The sequence below is a fragment of the Pinus tabuliformis genome, chromosome Q, assembly GCF_031772625.1.
Source record: "Pinus tabuliformis cultivar Carrire ecotype Pingquan chromosome Q, CPIR1, whole genome shotgun sequence".
NCBI classification, from domain to species: Eukaryota; Viridiplantae; Streptophyta; class Pinopsida; order Pinales; family Pinaceae; genus Pinus; species Pinus tabuliformis.
In genome coordinates, this window is record NC_142296.1 from 1,218,501,582 (window position 1) to 1,218,522,355 (window position 20,774).

Below are 20,774 nucleotides of genomic sequence, written 5' to 3' on the forward strand. Positions count from 1 at the left end.
TGACATTCCCACTATGGCCACCACACCTGGGTTATGATCCATTGGATAGCCAAAATATCCTTGGAACAGGAGGTCTCATCATGAGTCAGCCTACTCAATTTTGCTACATCCCAGTGAATGGTAGTTTGTTTATTTGGTTACCATGCCAGGACACTGATCTCTTCTTTGGAACAGCATTGGATCTCTCCATTTATAAATTGAGTATCCTGGCTCATATGGGTTAAAAAGAAACCTTGCAGAGGCTATGGACACCTACTGGCAGTAGAGGCTTTCCCTATGGTATCGAAGTTATATCTTATTGTCAATTACTACTATAATACCCTCTTCTTATTCTTTCTTTTTATCAGAGAAATTATTTCCTTAATTTTCCCCTGTTTTGAACCATTATGCATGAGATAATGTCTTTTGAGAAATCGTATCATTCTTGGCTAGAATACTGTCATCAAAGTACCTTTTTGGCATATTGTTGTCCTTTTCTTTTTCTCATAACTTATCATCAACCAAAAGTGTCCTATTTCTTATTCATAACTATCACTACACACTCCACTCTCATTATAACCATACCCCCTTCCGTCCTATCATTGATATGTGTACTCTGCTTCATTTACTTCTGTACTATTCATTCCCTTGCCTAGTTGTCAGAAAAACAATTTCCCTATCTACTTAGTCATAGGTGACCTCTCTTTTAAGGTGGGGGAAGGATTTCCATTATGCCTTAGCATGCGCTATATTTATTCTGCTTATTTGACTTGATATGTTGCTATGATATCCCATGATCAAATGACATGTGGCAGTAGGATAGTCCTCAAATTAATATTATTAATTCTCATGGAAATTCCGCTTAACATGATGGAAATTAGTTGTTACATCTACTTATTCTATTTCACCAAAGCAATTGTTGTTCTTTGTTGTTTCTTTTCTATTGTATTAATCCTTGAAATTGTATGGTGAATATTGGAAGAATTCAAGCATTATGGGTGGGAAATCAGTTCACCGAGAACCCTTAGTGCTGGAGATTTCTGACAAAGCCAGGGAAATTATGGAGTGTGTAGGATGGATATCATATTTCACTAGACTTCAGGCCCCCAATCAAGAAATCACTATCAAGTTTGTACAACACCTACAGAATGGAAAGTCCACAGTAAAAGGCATAAGAGTAACAGTATCATAGGTTGTGATAGCTGAGGTTTCCGGGCTGTTGACAGAAGGAGCAGTATGGCCTAAAAAGCACATAATAATGCATGACATGGTGGATATTTTCAGAGATGTAGATGAGGAATTAACATGAAAAGGAAAGGGCATTCAACCATCCTCTTTGGTAGAACCATGGCACAAATTGGCAAGTGTCATCCAGAAGTACATCACCTATCATGGTTGTTGGGATGTGGTAAAACTACGACAACTTAAACTCTTAGATGTTTTAAAGCAGAAGCTCACTGTCAATTTACCATTTTTCTTGAATTCATTATTGCATGACACAGTAGATAGAATAAGATAGGCTAGACATCCTAAGACTGTAGTCAGTCATCATGGTTTGATCAGACTAATTGTTAGTCATAATCTTGTTCAACAAAACTTAACTTGGGATGGTCTCATAGCACCTCTAGAAATTAGTCAAGACCCTATAGTTCAAAACTCTATAGCCTTGGAAATTGGCCAGCAGACTCAAGACTCTGCAACTTTGGAAATTAGCCAATAGAACCCTGTTCCGAAGAGGAAGAGGACCGCTCATTCAAAAATTGGACCTCATAAGTGCAGGTGGTCTGCGAGGTTGAACCTAGTCAAGAGGAAATTTGAAGATCCTCAAGGTAGCGTTGACGATCAGCAGAGCCATCCAATCCAATTAATGTACAAGAATCTGAGTCAGAACAAAAGGAACAATGCAATTCCAAGCCTAAACCAGAGAAAGAAGGTAATTCAGAGCTAGAGCCAGAGGAAGAGAGAAATTATGAACCTAAATAGGGGGAGAAGATAATTATGAATTTGAACCTGAGCAAGAACATAAGTCAGACTCAGAACAAGAGGAAGCACAACATTTTGATGTTGAACCAGAAAATGAAGCAGGGCCTCCTCAAACACCACCTATGAGCCCCCAAGATGATTTCTTGCAAGACTTTGAGGAAGGGATGGCCCAGGTCCTGGAAAATTTAAATGCATACATGAAACCTGGAGGATCACTTGATCCAAACCTGACTGAAGCCCAATCCTCAGGAGATTCTAGTCATACAGAAATTCTGCCTTCCCCAGAAGCTGCAGACCAGGAAGAGGAAGTAAACACAAAAGTCATTCACGAATCTGATAACCAGTCTGGTGACATAGTTATATTGGAACATAGCCAAGACAAGCACCAAGAACCCTTAGATACAGAGGGTATTGACAAACCCGTTCTTACAAAGGAGGCTCCTCAGAAAAAGCAAGTAGCTGAAACAAAACTAAAGAAGCTGAGGAAGAAATACCAAAAGCTTCAGAAGACAGTTAGAAGGCTACGTCAGAAATTGAAAGAAACTGCAATTAGAGAGACCCAGAGTACTACTCTTGAGGTAGTCACTGTGGCCACACAAACAAAGATATGTGAGGGCAGGGCAACAGAAACCTAGACCGAACCTATTTCTACTCAAACAGTAGCCACCCAAACAAATTTGCATGCAGACTTAATGGATACAGTTATTCAGATGGAGGGTTGGTCCTCCCATAATAAAATAACTCAGATGGAGGGTTGGTCCTCCCATAATAAAAGAACTCAGACCGAGAGTATACCCTCTCACAATAGAGGCACCCAGATAGAAGAAAAATTCAAGGACACCCCATCAAGCAGTGATCCTATTCTTTTGAAGTTACAGGAGGAGCTGGCACAAGCCCAACTTGCTTTAGAACAATGTCAGATGGAGACAGTTCCTCTACAAAGGTATCAGGAGTTGCAGAAGAAATGCAGAGAATTGAACATAACTGAGAATGAAACTTTTGATAAGTTCAAGCAGGAGGAAGAAAAGTAGAGAAAAATGAAATCCAAGCTAGATAAGGTCATGGGCCAGGTCGATGCTATTTTCTCTTTATACTCTGATGTCTTATCTTGTAGGTCTCCTGCCACAAATTACATTGTGTTTTTATTAGAAAGATATTTGATGTTGAATATTAAAGTTGTTAAGTCTGGCAAGTCAGTTGAATTGAAGAAAATTGACGAATTTATAAATTTTTGTAAGAAGCATGGGACAAAGGTCCAAAGTCTCCTCTGTGAATTCTATTTGCACAATTTTGTATTAGAAGGGAAGGTGGATACTAATCCTAGTCCTTTTGTTGGGGATATTCAGTTCCAGAACTTTATTTCTTTTGTAGTGAACCAACTCAAGTGGTCTAAGGCTTATAACGCCTTTCAAAGAAAAGAACATGGAGTGGGTTTGTTGGTAAGGAGTGAACCTACACACCCCTTGCAACTTTTTATTAGACACAAAAGGCTCATGACATAGGAGGGTGTAACTAAGATTCTAGGGCCTATACATAAAGAAATCGTGCAAATGGGAAGGGATTATTTCTTATCCATTCAGGAAAGATCCTTGATTGCATCCAAGCAGAGATGGACAGTCTCAACCAATAGTGTCAAGGATAGAGAACCATTTAGTTACAGGAATTTTAAAGCTTCCACAGGTCGTTTTGTCACTTAAAGCAATATTATCTTGAGTGAAGGACCATATTGGTTGGGATGCTGATTTAGGAGTCCTATTATTTGGTACCAACCTGAAGGATAACGTTCTGATTATGAGTTGCATGAAGGTCATGAAGGGACAAATTTTTCAGATTTAATACAAAAGCATGGTTTTTGGTTAGATAAAGAAAAAGTCTTTCCTGCTTACTCTTTAATTGCATTACATAATAACTATTTATGTTCACGAGGACGTGAAACAAGGTAAGTAGGGGAGAATGTTGGGCCGTGCAACAGGTATAAATTTACCCTTGATTACACTATCTTTTTCCTCCTTTTTATGCATTTTGTGCCATGACGTAATAAGGTTTTGATAAGATTTTGATAGAAAATGAATGAAACTGCTTTTGATGCGATTTGACTAACAAAACTAATTTTCGTTGTTTATTATGCAGAAATTAGTGAAGGGAATATTTGTTGTTCAAAAGACTAAACAACAAAGGCTAAAAAGAGGAAACAACACGCGCCTTGTGTGGTCAAATCGAGAAGAAAATTAGGAGGATCAATGCAAGATAGAAGACTGTCTGATAATAGCATTTAGTTGCAAATTCCTCAAGATTTCATGATCCTAAGGAATCATATTTATCTCTTTTCCTCTTTGGCTATAAGAAGGGAAAGACACATAGAATAAGGGAGAACTTTTCGCCTTTTTACTTCAGTTGTAATTTTAATATACAGAGCGTTATTCTGAAAGGCATTGTGTTGTAATGACATTTGGATTTGATCAATAATATATAATCCGCATTGCTATTCATTTGTGATATTTTGAAGTAATCAAGCAGCATTCGCTGGAGGCTTAGGCCCAGACACTGGTGGATTTCACTGTTGTTCCCTGTTTTATAGTTTACCTTTCAAAATATTAATTACTCTGTTTTATAGTTTTATGATTGATTTACTTTCACTAGTGTTGAGTTTGTATGTTCATTGCATTGGTTCTTATTCCTGTTGATTATTTCATTTATTTAATATCGTGGATTGAGTTGATTAAGAATCATTTCTTGTTAATTGAATGCTAAAGTTTTATTGATTATATCATATGTATTCCATTTATGTAGAAGCCTAGATTTAGTTGAAAGAGCTAAGTTATCACTACGGTGCACTCGGTTGATGTAATTGCAGTTAGAACTTTCAGTTAAGATTGGATTGTGATCTCGCTTAAGATTGAGTTTTGATGTTTGAATGAGTTAATTTCCTGGAAGTTACAAATTGGTAGTTTATCATTTGATCTGTTTACTCTTGTATTGAAATCAATAAGTTATTTTAAACCCTTACTCACTTTGGATTCAACGATTTACATCACTTGCACATATTATGTACACTCTTGAAACAAAAAGACTTACCCGGGTTGATAATTAATGTGAGGCATTTAAGAGTTCTAAAAGACACTTTATTTGCACCCAACACCATGCAAGACATTACTAAGACTCAGACACCTATGGGAAGACCAACTCTTCAACATCCTCGCGATGATCGATGGTGGAAAACTGATGCCAAGCTTGGTAGTCTGTTATGCTATCCGCATGCTCAATGGTGAAATCCTGCTGAAAGCGCACTCTTGCCTCTGTTGCATCTAGGTACACTGATTTTTCACCTCTGTTGAATGTGTATGATAACATGAACATCATAGTATTGAGTGCAATAGGACTAGCAAGATACTGATGCATAGTGTTGTGATGATCTCCAAGTCTACGCTAGTGGCTACGCGCATCAAAGTACATGTCCAGCTCGAGTCAGAATTGGTTCTTTGACTTTTCCTCAATGAGTGTGTGAATGGATGGGATCATGTGTGTGTGCACAATGACATCCATTCTTGTGAACACCCGTGCATGTGAAGCCTGCAGGCTAGTGATGAAGTGCAGGAATTCCTAATAGTTTCGGATCTAACTCTAGATGCATGCCTTCAACTCTATTGCCTTTGGCTTCATCATCTTTGACAAGTGTAGTGGGGATCCTTTCTACCTCATTGTCCATGTTTGCATGCGATCAACAATAGTGTGCAAATTTGACAAGATGTGTGCTCTCCTAGAACATCGCTACTGCCAACCTTTGAGATGGACAACTTGATTTATGCATGGTGACGAATCTGGAATGCAACATCTGCATGATTGCCTCAAGGGATGATACTTCATCTAGTATCACTCTAATCAACTCTTCTCTAGTGGATGATGTAACATGTTCTCCTCCTGCTTGGCCATTTGTAACTCCTTATCCATGCGTTCATTCTCAACTATCAAGAATTGAACACTAGATCTGGTGGCTTTGACATATGCTTTGGTAGGATCGGCCAATGTTGTTGGATGCTTACACACATCAGACACGATCACTCATTCTTCAAACTGCACAGGAGATTCATGGGCATCCTGAGTAGGTACCTTGCATGATTCCACAACCCTATGTTGTGATTCTTTGAAATATATGTTGTGCATCTCCGCCTCTAGATTGTCTTCAAGGATTTTTCTATCTCCTTCATCACTTAGGACTTGCTCTGCTTCCAGATCTAGTGAAGCTGATCAGGTGACATCTTGGTTCAAAGGCATGAGGTCAATATCCTGATTTGACTCTGGCTGAACCATATCCATGTCCATCTTCTCTATCATCTATTCAATCTCTTGAGTTAAGTCTTGCTCCTATGAGTACTCACCCTGTCTACTCTGTGAAAGTTGCTCGAATGATTCTATAACCCTTATGGGCATAGTTTTATCAATCTTTGTAGGTTGCACCTCCTGTTGTACCTATTCCTACTGCTCTTCCTTCTCTCTTTTGTGCAGCTCCTATTCTTCCTTGAGTTTTTGCTTCAACTCCTACTACTCCTTCTCTATTTCCTCCATCCTTTGATTCTCTCTTAGCCTTTGCATGATCCTCTTGTCACGCTGTCACCTCTTAACAACAATATCCAAAGATTCTTTCAATACAAGTGGATATGCTTTGAACTTGTAGCTTTATTTTGCCTATGCACTGTCAACAACCTTTCTCTTGCCTTTGTCATGCGTAGGTCTGCTACTCTCTACTGCTGCTGATGATGCTACTCTCTGAGATGCTCCTTCCCTCTACTTTTCCAACCACTCTACAACTCTGCCGACTAGTTCATTGAGCCTTGAGAAGTGATAAAAGTATCTCCATGGGTCACACGAATTGAAACTTCTGTTGCGAAAGGTAAATCTCTTGAACTCCTCCATCTCAGCCTTAGCATGCTTGAGATTCTGTATCTCATACAACCCGGTCCACAACGGAGGAGAGGGTCAAGGTTCCTTCTTCTTCTTGTGTAGTCTAGTTGACAACCCTCTCAAGATGTGATATGACATCTCTTGCATGACAAGATTATCCATGGAAAACTTCGGTAAAACATGTGGAGCCTTCTCTGTGCCAACGGGTGAGGCATACCAATCTTCTATGTCAATCAATGCCTCCAATGTCGCGTGCGACATGCAAGGTGGATCCTGCTCAAATATCATTTTGTACACCGAGGTGAAAAATTGGTCTAATAACTATATGTTAACTCCATCGAAGCTGCATTTGGAGAACAATCTACAATATGTGTGCATAGAGGTTTCCGAAGGTGTCCATGCCCAACTCAAACTTGGGAACTGTTGACGAGCATAGACTGCATCCAAAATGTAAGAATACATGTATACTTTTGCTTGCTGACCCTTGGGTGGATGCCGGGCTTCTGTCACCTGTTCCTTAAACCTAAGAGCCAACATGTTGGACTAGTTTCAAGGTCTTCCTTTGCTGGCTAGCTGGTCCAATGCAATCACCCAACTCTGTGGGAATGTATTTGTGCTCTCTTGGCCATATAAGTGGCATGAAAAGATGACCAAGTACTAATATTCCTTCCGCATTATCTTCATATTGTAAACCTGGCTGGGTTTTGTCCTGAAATTGGCTGGCCCTTTCACCTAGCTATTCAAGATATCTCTTGAGTTTTCACTGCTACCGAGTCCGGTGAAGGGTTTCTCCTTAAATTCCTTCACCCTGAAGGTAGCAAGCTATGTTCCACTAGTGTTGGCTTAAGGGGGCCTAACCCAGGTTCAACATTAATTAGCCAAACAAATCCCTACACTATTGTCCCTTTCGGCATCAGCCCGTAGAGCGCGGACCAAAGTCTCACCCGAAGTAGTATGGGGGGATGTTGGAACCAAGTTTCTGCATCCTGAGACGGTTATGATGTTGTTTGATTCCTTCTATCCCTGCCTTCACATAGGTTGCTTCTTTCTAGGGCTTGCAAGATAATCCCTCTATTCCATTCTTCTGTACCACCGCAAAAGGGTACGGTCAACCTTCGCGCAACACTAACCTGCTGCTTAGGTACTTTCGCCCTGCTATTGCAGCGTACCATTCAGATTCCCCAATTATTCTAAGTGATTTGTGTTACACAGTAATTTGTCACTGCCTTCATTCCAGTCCTTCTATTGTGTCATGTGTCCAAGTCAAACATGCTCATATTAAACAAATGCTCTCTGATGTTGCCAAATGACCCACTTTTCCTAAGTTATCTGCCTTATTGTTTCTGTGGATTTAATATATGCGTTGAAGGGTGCTCATAAACAATCCAGATGTGCTGCCAGTGTGGAAGTACATCTGATTCCCGTGATGGTCTGATTTCATGTCCCAGCGCGAGGTTACTTATAATCTTTAGCGATGATCTAACTAGCTACATTACTCACTAGCGATGTCAGTGCTATATCTCAGTTATGCCCCCGAGATGATCCAGATTGGGCGAATTTGTTCCATCAGTCGGCCTTCTGGATGACTCCAGACCTGGTTGTTGGCATATTTTGTGTCGCCTTTCCTCCTCTGGTGTGCTTGTTCCATCATTTGTGCTACCTTCCTTGGAGATAAGCTCACTCTTCCACCTTTCATGGAGACTCCTTCTCCTATTTAAACTCTCACCATTGCTATGCATTGCTAGTTTCTGATAGTTGGCTAGTTGAGCAGTGTTGTTAGTGTTTGTGAGTTTGCTAGATAGCTGGTGTGAGTGTGACAAGTGTGGGATTGTTGATAGCTTGTGGAAGGTTGTGAAGTGCCCTTAATTTTGTGTAAAACTTATGAGTGAGAGAGACTTATATATTGGGAGATCCATCTTCAAAGAGTGAATGCTTAAGGAACATGCTTGCCAGATCCCTCTGAGAAGGCTTGTGACGTCAAGACTTTGGTTGTAAGCTTACTCTTATTTCATTATTAATACAATCAATGATGTTTTCCTATGTCTTGTATGTAATGTACTTGATAGCTCATGACTTCTTGACTTTGTGAGTAAATAGATCATTGTTGGTTTTCCGGTTACGTGCTTTGTTGTATTTCCTTTGCATTGTTTCATGTTGATCACTCATTAGGAGAAGGAAGCGGAAGCTGGAGCAGCGCAACGGAACTCCATCGACCACCGGTTGAGGTAGGCCTCCAACTATGACGGTTTAAGGAAGGCTATTGTTGATCTATCCTTGTTTGTGACTAGACCCACTCTAGGACTAGAGGGGTTGCCTCTGTCCGTAGAGGGAACACTTTCCTGCATCACAAATTGGTGACTCCACTAGGGAGTTTGGCCTTTGTTCTTTTCTTGTTTGCTCTTGTCTTGATTTTTGATTTGGTCTCTTTCACAGTTTGGGGATTAGTTATCGGTCTTTTGAGTTTCTTGGCTTGACCTAGGAAGTACCCCTATTTGATTGAAGGATTGACTGTTTTTGATTTGGGAGTTTTTATTTTCCTGTCATTGTTTTGAACATCATCACAGATTTAAATTTAACAGTCGCATTGTCATTGTGCTCACCCTTTTGTAATATCTTGTGCATCGCATAATTATGCCTCACAGTCGCAACGGTTCTGAAAATCCGACCATCGCAGAAAAGTCGTGTACTTCCACGCCGACATCGCTCTATTGCTGCGATTAGTTCTTTATCAATGCTAGTTGCTGTTGGCATTTTGGCACAGGAGTGGTGCTATGGTACAGGTGTTGTCCTTGATGGAAACTCTCTTTGGTGACAGATCTCAGTTCAGGCGCTCAGAATGAAGGAAATCTTGTATATGCAGGTTCACCTTGCCAAACACACGTATACACGCGGGTTATACGTTCAGAAGTCGCGTATGCATATACACGCACTTTTATGCATAGAAAAGTGTGTACATGGTGGGAAACTTATTTTTGGTCCATGGTTGTTAGTCCTTGGAATTTGAACCTATGGTTTTGGACCATGGTATCTCGTCAGAAGTGTTGACCGCAGGTTTTGGGCCCTTGGTATTGGTTTATTATGGTTTTGGACCGTGGTATTGTGGAAGGCCTAAAACTATAAAAGAGGAAGGAGATCATGTGACAAGGGATCATCTGAATTATTATTGAATATTTGATAATGTATGAGATCTGGAATACTGGTGATTGGGTTATGGTGCAGATCTAGATCTGAATGAAGGAGGAACTTGAGCGCAAGAAGGATAAGGACTATTGCTGGATCAAAATCTCAAGGCTTGAACATTGGTATCTCTATATGATTTTGATCTGTTATATGTGGCACACTCTTGATCTATAAATCTGGGTTAACTAATGTCTGAATGCTTAAACGAATAAATTATCCTTTATAGATCTGTATGCAGGTTCAGTGAATTCCAGGTGCGTATACACGCTTTTTCTGTGAATGAAAGAAGCGTATACGCAGGTTAGTTGTGGTACAGAGGCGTATACTCGCAGGTTGCTGAACAATGAAGTAGCGTATATATCTTGATTTATGTTCTAGCTGCTTCTGTTTTATTACTGTAGTGTTCTGGGTTCAGAATTGGTGTTTGATTACAGTTACTGTGTTCTGGGTACATCGATCAGAGAAGTGTTTATTTGGTTCAGCTTTTGATTGGTGAAAAGGAGTATGGGTTATGCAGAAATTCCTGATGTTTGATTGATGTTACATGTGGATCCAGTCTGAAAATTAATGAAACGAGGTCCCTGAAAGCAAAGAGAAGGTTGCAGTCTTCTGCAGGTAGGAGCTTGCGTACTAGTATCTCAAGCTAGTACAAGAACTTAGGGGGTTGGAGCTCCCTTCCAGGAAAGCTAGAGAACGAGAGAGAGAGTTGTAGCTCTCTGCAGGTTGCAGCTTGCGTACTGGTAAAGACTGCACCAGTACAAAACATTGTAAAGAGAAGTTTCTAATTAAAAAAGAAGATAGAGACGAATTGCAGTAGGTGGTTTTCACCCACATTGGGTTTCCTCCTTATATCTTGTGTTCTTGTGTGTGACTGTCTTCTGCTCTGTTTCCGGTACTGTTTATTTGCTTCTGATACACAGATTAATAACTGACATCTAAAAGATAAATCAAATTATAAGTCTACTTTGTATACGCGGGTTTCTTTATCTGTAGTTGCATATATATGCGGTTTTTATTAACAGAAGTAGCGTATATCATCTAGAATTGAGAAAGGAAATATTTGACTTGATAATACTGATTCACCCCCCCTCTCAGTATTATTTCCAATAATTGGTATCAGAGCAGGTCCTTCTGAAGAAGCTTGATCGCTTGAAGGAAGATCTTTCATCATGAGCAACTACGAGAGGGAAGCATCAATCAGGGCACCGATTTTTGATGGGACAAACTTCGTATATTGGAAGGTAAGAGTTACTACCTATCTTCAATATTTGGGTACAGAAGTCTAGATATCATAGATACAGGATATACTTTTCCAGCAGCAACTCCTACAGATCCGGCTGAGAAGAATAAATATGAAACAAATGCAAAGGCGGTCAATACTCTATTGGGATGTCTATCTCAATTAGAATTCGTGAAAGTTATGCAGTTAAAATCAGCAAAAGAAATATGGGACAAGATTGTCCTAAGCTATGAAGGAGATGATCAGGTAAAACGAGCAAAACTTCAAACCCTCAGGATTCAGTATGAAAATCTCAAGATGTATAATGATGAAAGTGTGGCTAATTATTTTCTTCGTGTAGATGAGATTGTTAATTGTATGAAAAATTTGGGTGAAGAAATAAAAGAGGCTGTTGTGGTTGAAAAAGTTCTAAGATCTTTGTCCCCTAGGTTTGAATCTAAAGTTTCTGCAATAGAAGAAAAAGAGAATCTACAAAGCCTTAAAATGTCACAGCTGCACGGAATTCTAACTGCTTATGAAATGAGGAAAGGAGGACCATCAGACAGGAGAGAAGCTGCCTTCAAGGCTTCAGGCAAAAGCGAGTACTATGAGTCAGGACACGTGTCAGAAGAAGAAGAAGAATCAAATTTTGTCAGAAATCTTCAACGGGGTACTGGACGGTTCCGAGGTAAGTTACCTTTCAAATGCTTTGCTTGTGGAAGAGTCGGTCACTATGCTGCCAAATGTCCTCACAAGGATAAGATTGACAAAGGGAAGGAACCTGTTAGATGGAACAAGAAACAGAATGCAAATAAGAAAAGCTATTACACTCATGAAGATAGTGATGGACTTTCAAATAGTGACGAAGATGAACGAGGTAATAAGTATAAACTTTTAATGGCTTTTGAAGATGATGACTACATGGATGCTATAGATGTAGAAGGTTATTATAAAGAGATATCTAATCTCAAAATTTGCTTAGAAGAGAAAAATGCGATTATTGATTCTCTGCAATGTCAACTGGCTGAAAGGGAAAAACATCTTGAAAAATTGGAATGTGAAATTGTTGGTCTTAGAAAGGAGATTGAGAAAACAAAAGGTATTAATCTTAAATTTGTTAAAGGATCTGAGACTCTGGATGAGATTATCAATGTGCAGCGTTCTCCACTAATCAAGACAGGTTTGGGATATAATGAAGAAACTTCTCAAGCATCCACCTCCAAAAGTTATCTTGATGCAGCAAGGAGGAGCGAGCAAAGGCCTAATAGAAATCATCAGGTATATCAGGGACAGTTTACCTCAAGAACAAACAAAGACTATCAAGAAAATCAAGGGCAAGCTACCTTAAGGACAAATAGAAGCTACAAACAGCCTTAGGTAAAATCTTCCCAATTTGCCTCAAGAATGGATGTCAGTAGAAACTACAATCGGTTGGATGATAGATTTGATAATCACAGGAGTTTCTTCAATGGCCAATGCTTCTCTTGCCATAACTTTGGTCACAAAGCAGCCCAATGTGTTGCCTATAAGACAATCATGACTAGAGAAGCTCAAAAATAAAGGAATATCACTGGGATCACGAAAAGGACTTATAACAACTTTTCAGCCCTTGAAAATGAAGTTGAATGTTCTATTTGTAGTAACTTTGGTCATGAAGATTCTGAATGCAGGAGCAGGTTTTGGAAGATAACTCAGAAGGAACAAACCTCAAGTGCCAGAACATGGAGAATGAAGGAACCACAACCAGAATGATGTGGGACAGCCTTTTATGCAGAAGGACAAGAAAATCTATGGTATATCGACAGCGGATGTTCGAAGCATATGACAGGTGATAAAGAAAAACTTGAATCATATACTGCATTAGAAAAGGGAAAGAAGGTTTCTTTTGGAAACGATACCCCTGCAGCCATAAAAGGAAAAGGTACTGCTCAGTTGAAAGAAAAGGTCAAGGCTGGAAATGTTTTGTATGTTGATGGCTTGAAGCATAATCTACTGAGTGTTAGTCAGATGTGCGATCAAGGAACGAAAGTAATATTTCAATCAAATGGATGTAGTGTTCGTGATCTTGATACAGGAGAAACAGTGATCAAAGGCAGAAGAACTCCAAATAATCTATACATATTTGAAGAAGGACAACAACAATGTTATTTAAGCAAGGATGATGAACACTAGTTATGGCACCGGAGGTTGGGGCATCTAAGCTTTTCACAAATAAGGAAAGCATGCAAATACCAGGCAGTTCGTGGTCTTCCAGATATCAAAATTCCAAACAACACCATATGCAAATCATGTCAGTTTGGTAATCAAACCAGAACTAACTTTCCTGAGAAGGAAGGATCAGCTAGCAGGCCTCTTGAGCTAGTCCATACAGATGTATGTGGTCCATTTAGGACAAGGTCACCTCGAGGAGAAGAATACCTTATATTATTCATTGACGACTTCTCCAGGTTTGTTTGGTTAGGACTTATGAAGCACAAAGACGAAGCATTCGAAAAATTCAAATCCTTCAAAGCCTTGGCTGAAAATGAATCAGATTACAAAATTAAGTGCCTCAAGTCCGAAAGAGGTGGGGAATTTACCTCAAATGAATTTTTTGATTTCTGTGAAGAACATGGAATAAGAAGGGAATTCTCTACAGCTAGGACTCCTCAGCAAAATGGAGTGGCCGAAAGGATGAACAGAATAGTCCAACAAATGGCTCGTGCTATGCTTGATGAGTCTGGAACTCCTGCAACCTTCTGGGGTGAAGCTGCATATGCTGCGGTTGTTATTCTCAACAAAACAAATGTCCGAGTGAACAGCACTCAAACTCCTCATGAGCTCTGGTATGGTGAGACTCCTTTGGTAAAGCATTTCAAAATTTTTGGGAGCAAATGCTATATTAAGAATACTGATGAGCAGCTTGGAAAACTTGAACCTAGAGCAGATGAAGGCATTCTCCTTAGTTATTCTCCTTACAGCAAAGCATATAAGTGTTACAATAAAAGACTTGGAAGAATTGTTGACAGAATTGATGTAGTGGTTGATGAAAAAGGATACATCCCTAGGGAAGTGAATCATGAAAATATCAATGAGGATGAAGACTACTCTCCAAATCAGACAGATGATGAAGAAGAACCCCAAGAGGCACCAGAGGAATAGATAAGGATAGAAGAGAAGACTCCATCCAGGTACGTTCAGAAGAATCATCCAGAATCTCAAATTTTGGGGCAGAAAGAAGCAGGTATACAAACAAGAAGAACAATAGCAGAAGCTTCAAGCTATTTGGCATTGCTCTCTTCCACTGAACCACAAAATGTAAAAGAAGCATGCAAAGATGAGTGTTGGATTAAGGCAATGGATGAAGAGCTTGAGCAGATCGAAAAGAATAACACTTGGGAGTTGGTTCCTAGACCAAAAGACAAAAATGTCATAGGAACAAAATGGATCTTCAAAAATAAGTTGAATGAAAATGGGGAAGTGACACTCAACAGGAAGGAATAGACTTTGAAGAAACTTTTGCTCCCATTGCTAGACTTGAGGCCATCAGAATGTTCCTTGCTCTCTCTAGCTTCTAGAAGTTCAAAGTATTTCAAATGGACGTAAAATCAGCCTTTCTGAATGGAGACTTAGAAGAATAAGTGTACATAGAGCAACCAGATGGCTTTATCCTTGGGAATGATCCAAATCTTTTATGCAGACTTAAAAAGGCTCTCTATGGCCTTAAACAAGCTCCAAGGGCTTGGTACTACCGCTTGGACAAATACCTTCATCAACAAGGTTTTTCAAAAGGATCAGCAGATAGCAATCTTTATATAAAAATTGAAAATGACAAATTGCTAATACTTGTTGTGTATGTAGATGATATTATCTTTGGCAGCAATGAAGAAGGTATGAGTCAAAGCTTTGCCTTGGTGATGCAGAAAGAATTCGAAATGTCTTTGCTCAGAGAATTGACATACTTTCTTGGATTGCAAATCCAACAAAATGAAGGCGGTATCTTATTGTCTCAAACCAGGTACCTCAAGCAAATTCTGAAGAAGTATGGCATGGAAGATTCAAAACCAGTATGTACCCCCATGGTTACAGGATGCAGCCTCAGTGAAAATGATGAATCGGCAGCAGTGCATCAACCAAACTATAGATCCATGATTGGAAATCTACTTTATTTGACAGGTACCCGACCAGACATCATGCATGCAGTGGGAATAGTTGGAAGATTTCAGGCAAATCCAAAGGAAACTCATCTTTAGGCAGTCAAGAGAATCTTCAAGTACCTTCAAGGAACTCAAAACTATGGCTTATGGTACCCTAGAGATACAGATCTCACACTTCATGCTTACACATATGCAGATTGGGCCGAAAGCGTGGATGACAGGAAGAGCACAAGTGGTGGTGCATTCTTTATGGGTTCTAGATTAGTATCTTGGTTCAGCAAGAAACAGAGTTCGATTGCTTTATCTACAGCTAAATCAGAATATGTGGTTGTTGCATCTTGTTGCACTCAACTTCTTTGGATGATGCAAACCTTGCAGGATTTTCAAATCACTTGTACTCCACCTGTCTCTATCTTATGTGATAATACAAGTGCAATAAGCATTTCAAAGAATCCTGTCATGCATTCAAAGACCAAGCACATACCTATCAAATATCACTTTCTTCGGGAACAAGTGCTTGAGCAAAAAGTCAAGTTGGAGTATGTTCCTTCCAAGGAACAAATTGCTGATATCCTTACCAAACCACTGCCTAGGGAAATTTTTGAATATCTCAGACAGAAGCTGGGAGTAGTTGATGCTTCATCCTGCTGTTGAAGCTTGTCTGTTTCAAAGAAAAGTTGGTGTACGCGAGTTGGATGAAGGAAATCTGCGTACATACGTAGATTTATGCAGGTGTAGTCGCGTATATGGAATTCTGAAGAAAATCAGCAAGAACAGACTCTGGGTGAAGAGAGTCTGATATGGGTCTGTCAGATACCATCAGGCACAGGTTCAGGGGGAGCAGATAATCTTCTAACAATGCATTGTTGGCATTACCTTAGAAGCTCTTGGTTCTAGTACTCAAGCTATTTTTGTTTCAGATGGATCAGGTGCAGAAAGGAGAACAGCAGAAGAACATGGTTGCTGATATATACAGTGATTGTCAAATGTTGCTGATAGTAGTTATTGGTGATTTGCATAGCCTTGATATTTCATTTCTATGTCATGTATATCTTTTTATCAAGGTCATGTAATGGCCTATTTTGGTTTCCCCACTATGCCTGGGATGATTGACGCAATGAGATTGGTTGTCATATGTAAATTTCTGATGTATCCCCACTTGGTTGGGTGATGGATGTATGTATTGAGTCTTTTGGTGATAGGAAGGTCTTTCATAATGTATATGTCTTGGTTCTTCTTGAAGAACATCCTTTGCAGATCTTGCCTACAGTCAGGGGGAGCATGTTTAGCACAGCAGAGCAGAGATATCTACATGTACTCAGGGGGAGCACAGCCCTTTGCCCTTGATGACAAAGGGGGAGAATGACTTTGAGGATCTTGGGGTTGCCATCAAGTCCAAAGGGGGAGATTGTTGGCATTTTGGCACAGGAGTGGTGCTATGGTACAGGTGTTGTCCTTGATGGAAACTCTCTCTGGTGACAGATCTTAGTTCAAGCGCTCAGAATGAAGGAAATCTTGTATACACAGGTTCACCTTGCAAAACATGCGTATACACGCGGGTTATACGTTCAGAACTCGCGTATGTGTATACACGCACTTTTATGCACAGAAAAGCGCGTACATGGTGGGAAACTTATTTTTGGTCCATGGTTGTTAGTCCTTGGAATTTGAACCTGTTTAACACCCAGGTTGTTCCCTATGACTCCCAAGGGAATACGGCCGGGGGTAACCACTAACCAATCTTTGGATCACTGTTTCTAGCCAAACTGTGATCAGAGAGGGCTCTCTCTTTATGATTTGTAACTGTTTATGATAGGGTTTTAGGCTAGCTATTATGCGCTGGTTTTGCTTGTGTTTTGGTTGATGAAACTCCTTTTAGATTCTAGTGATGTAGTTTTCAGAGGTTGAGTACCATTGGGCAATGGAGTGTGGCTATATGTGTTTGAAACTTTGAGATGAAAGATGGAACTTACAGGGCCATTTGAGTGCTTAATAGAACAGTTTTTTTTGATTAAATGACTGGAAACAGGCAATACAAACAGTGAAAGCATTTAAGAATTTTCACTTATTGTCTATATATTCCCAACAGACAGCTTTACAGGAGAAAGACAGAGGTCTCAGGGGCAAAAATTGAATCCCTGAGAATGCCTGTCACAGTAAAAGAACAGTTTTGAAATGCAGCAATTAAGAATTACATTTTATTCTGTCATGTATCTGAGGAAAACATGTATAATAGCTCAGTTTGAGTCCAGGGTAAACATGGTTAAATCCTGGAACTATCCTTTCACCTTGCTATCAAGTGTAAAACATTTGAACAACAAAAGAGAACAAAAGACTCGAAAACATATAACAAAGAGATTTGAGAATACTTATTGTTTTATGCAACACCCTGGAATCCTGTAACATTCATCTTTCACCACAATACATCAAAGAACACCAAGCCTTGGAAATTCCATTCTTCCTTTGTATTACTTCTCTGAAAATATTACAACGAGCGAGAGCTCTTCAAAAGAAAATTGCAACAACCCTTTTTCACTGCTGTGAAGGGTGAATATATACTTGCGGTGATTTACAAAATATCTGAGTCCTGAGTTATCTCAGATTTTACTTTCTTACCAACTACTTAAGATATTATGACCAAAATTTAATGCAGCATTGATTACAGAGTAGAGGCATTTTAATGCTCTGTCAGAAGATATTTTAGCCTTTGGGAACAGCTAAGTCGGTCGAGATATTCTGAATAAATGCTGGAAGATCTGTCTTTAGGCTTTGTACGCTGTATCCTGGACTTGTCAGCTGTGATTGTGACTGCTGCTTGTGGTGAGTTAATGGTCCTGCTGAGTTGGCTCAGCTTCTGCCTCTTCCCTGTAGATCTCTTTCTTCAAAATTGTGCCTGCGCATGTAGGCTTATTTGCCTGTAGAAATGGCGTTACTGATTCTGGCCTGACAAAACTGTCTGTGTCAAATTTCTCCAGGCATCCTGTGTGGGTAGTTGGTGTGCTAAGATTGCCCCTAGAGTTTCATCTGCTTCTGTGAATTTGAAAAGTTAGGTGGTGTATCAAAGATGGTCAACTTCATTCATGAGGAAAAACAGGTTCTCCACCCTGTCATACATACTCTGCCCGTGGCTGGCCCTGGCTCTGCTGAAGTGCTGGGTGGTTGTGCAATCTCTGCTACTGCCTGGGCATCAATTCTCTTATTGTAATTCTCTAGGGTGAGCAGTCTTCCTACACTGCTTAAGATGCTGGGGAGGCCTCTGTTCTGTAGTGCCACGAATTTTTCCAGGAATCTGTTGATTTCAGTCTGCATATCCTGGGTCCTCCTCTCCAGTGTTCCAACCAAGTTCCTCAATGTTATGACTCTCTTGGCTACAGCAATTGTTTCTGTCCTGTTGGTGATTCCCATGACAGCTAATTGAGAGCTAGTCTTATAGTTCAGAGTATTGATTATCCTAGTAGCAGCTTCTGGCATGTGTCCAAGGCTTGCCCTGGCTCTCTGTATTTCTCTGTTTGCTTTAGTGATGAGCACCATTTGCTCATCCATGGTCTCAATATATTGCCACTGGTTGGCAATGGACTGCCCAATGTTGCTCCATAGCACTGCTTTCATTTCAGCTGTCACTTTTTCTAGTGCAAGCTCTTTCTCTCAGCAATTCTCCTCTTAAGAGCTTTTACCTCTCTCTCCTTGGCTGCCTCATTCTGTTTGCTCTTGTCAAACTTTTCATTTACCTTAGTCAAGGTTTTCTTAAGTTCATCCAGCTCTTTCATTTGAGATTCCATGGCTTGGATCTCAGCTTGCAGCTTTTGCATGTCTAAACTCGTAGCCTGTTCTGATGTTGTAGTTGTTGCTGCTGTGGATGGCGCTGTAGCTTTGTTTTGCTGAGGAGGAGTAGTCTTTGGAGGGGTTTCCTCAAGATTTATTATGACAGGAGGAGGCTGGGAGGGTTGGCCCTCTTCTCTTTTCTTCAGTGTTTCTTGTAGTGCTGCCTTTGCAGCTTCAGTTTGTCCTAGCTGGTCCTGAGTCCTAACTAGCTCTTTGTATAGGGATACTAGCAGATCTGTAGCATCCTTCTCTTGCCTTTGCTGGCAACTTCATCTGTTTGTGGATGGATGGTGGCCGGGAGTTTGATTTTCTTTCTTAGGGCTGCCATGTCTGCATCCCTTATCTTTAGGAGCTCTTGGATGCCTTTGACATCTTTAGGATCATGCCCTATCTCTATAATTACCTCTTCAAGGACTTGATCCTATTGTCCTTGGCTTGTGATGATGCTCTTTCTAACTCCAGCTGGGAAGCTGTGTTATCCAGGCTGCTCTTAAGTTTATAGTTCTCCAATGTCTCATCTGCCAGGGAGGCATACACCATTTCACCAGTCTGCTTATGTAATTCAATCTTGTCCATGGGGTGTATGTCTTTGGCAAGAACCTCCATGTTGGTTCTTAAATAGTCGAGGTGGACTGAGGCTGCAAAGTTGTGGGCATGAAGTGGCTCATTATCATTTTGCCTTCGCTCATATCGAAAGCAGACATGAGTCTCTGCTGGTTGCTAGGAGCCAGTTGAGCAAGTGATCATACAGCTGCACCTTTATGGGATCACTCCTCCTTTTGATGTCAATGAATTGCTGTTTTTTACTTGACTGCCCTTTTCTAGTTTGACCGGAGGAGCTGACCTCTCCTCCCATAGTCATGTCATGTCCACGCTGAGATGAGCTGGCCGAAAGTTCTCCACTGGGTGGACCCATGCCCATGGCTTGCCTTACTGCTATGTCCTCCTCTTGGAGTCATTCAGTCTTTGTCTCTTCTCTCCTCTGATGAAGGATGAGTGTGGGGGGTCTCTCTCTCTTTTTCCTGGTCACATCCTCCTTCTGTGGTGTTTGGAGGACTGAGGTGTCTACATTGGTGTCTGTCCTGGGAGGCACCTCTGTTTGGGGGCTGCTCAGTGTTACTAGGTAAATCTGTCCCCTTTTCCTGCTGCAAGGGCTGCTGTTCACTGGACTGTACTTTTTCTTGTTGCTGCCCCAGTTCTTGTTGTTCCATTTCTTCTTGCTGCTGTAGCAAGGTGTCAACTTGTTCCTCTGTCAATACAGGTGGCTGTTCCACCTGTTTACCTTTGTCTTTGCTTGCTGCCTGGGATGTCTTCTCAGTGGTTTGCTGCTGTGCTGCCGAAGATCTAGCAGCTGTTCCAATTTGCTTTCTGTAGGAGGAGGGCACCTGTCCACAAGTTTCCAAATCAGTTTCTTTTTGTACATTCTAGCTTCTTTCTCAAGTAGTTCTACCTACAGTGAGTTGTTTCTATTAGTGTACCCTCTTCCCAATATATGCATTGGCATACTTTTCTATTTCAGGTTGTCTTTTATGTGCATAGTTGCCCAGTCTGTATCT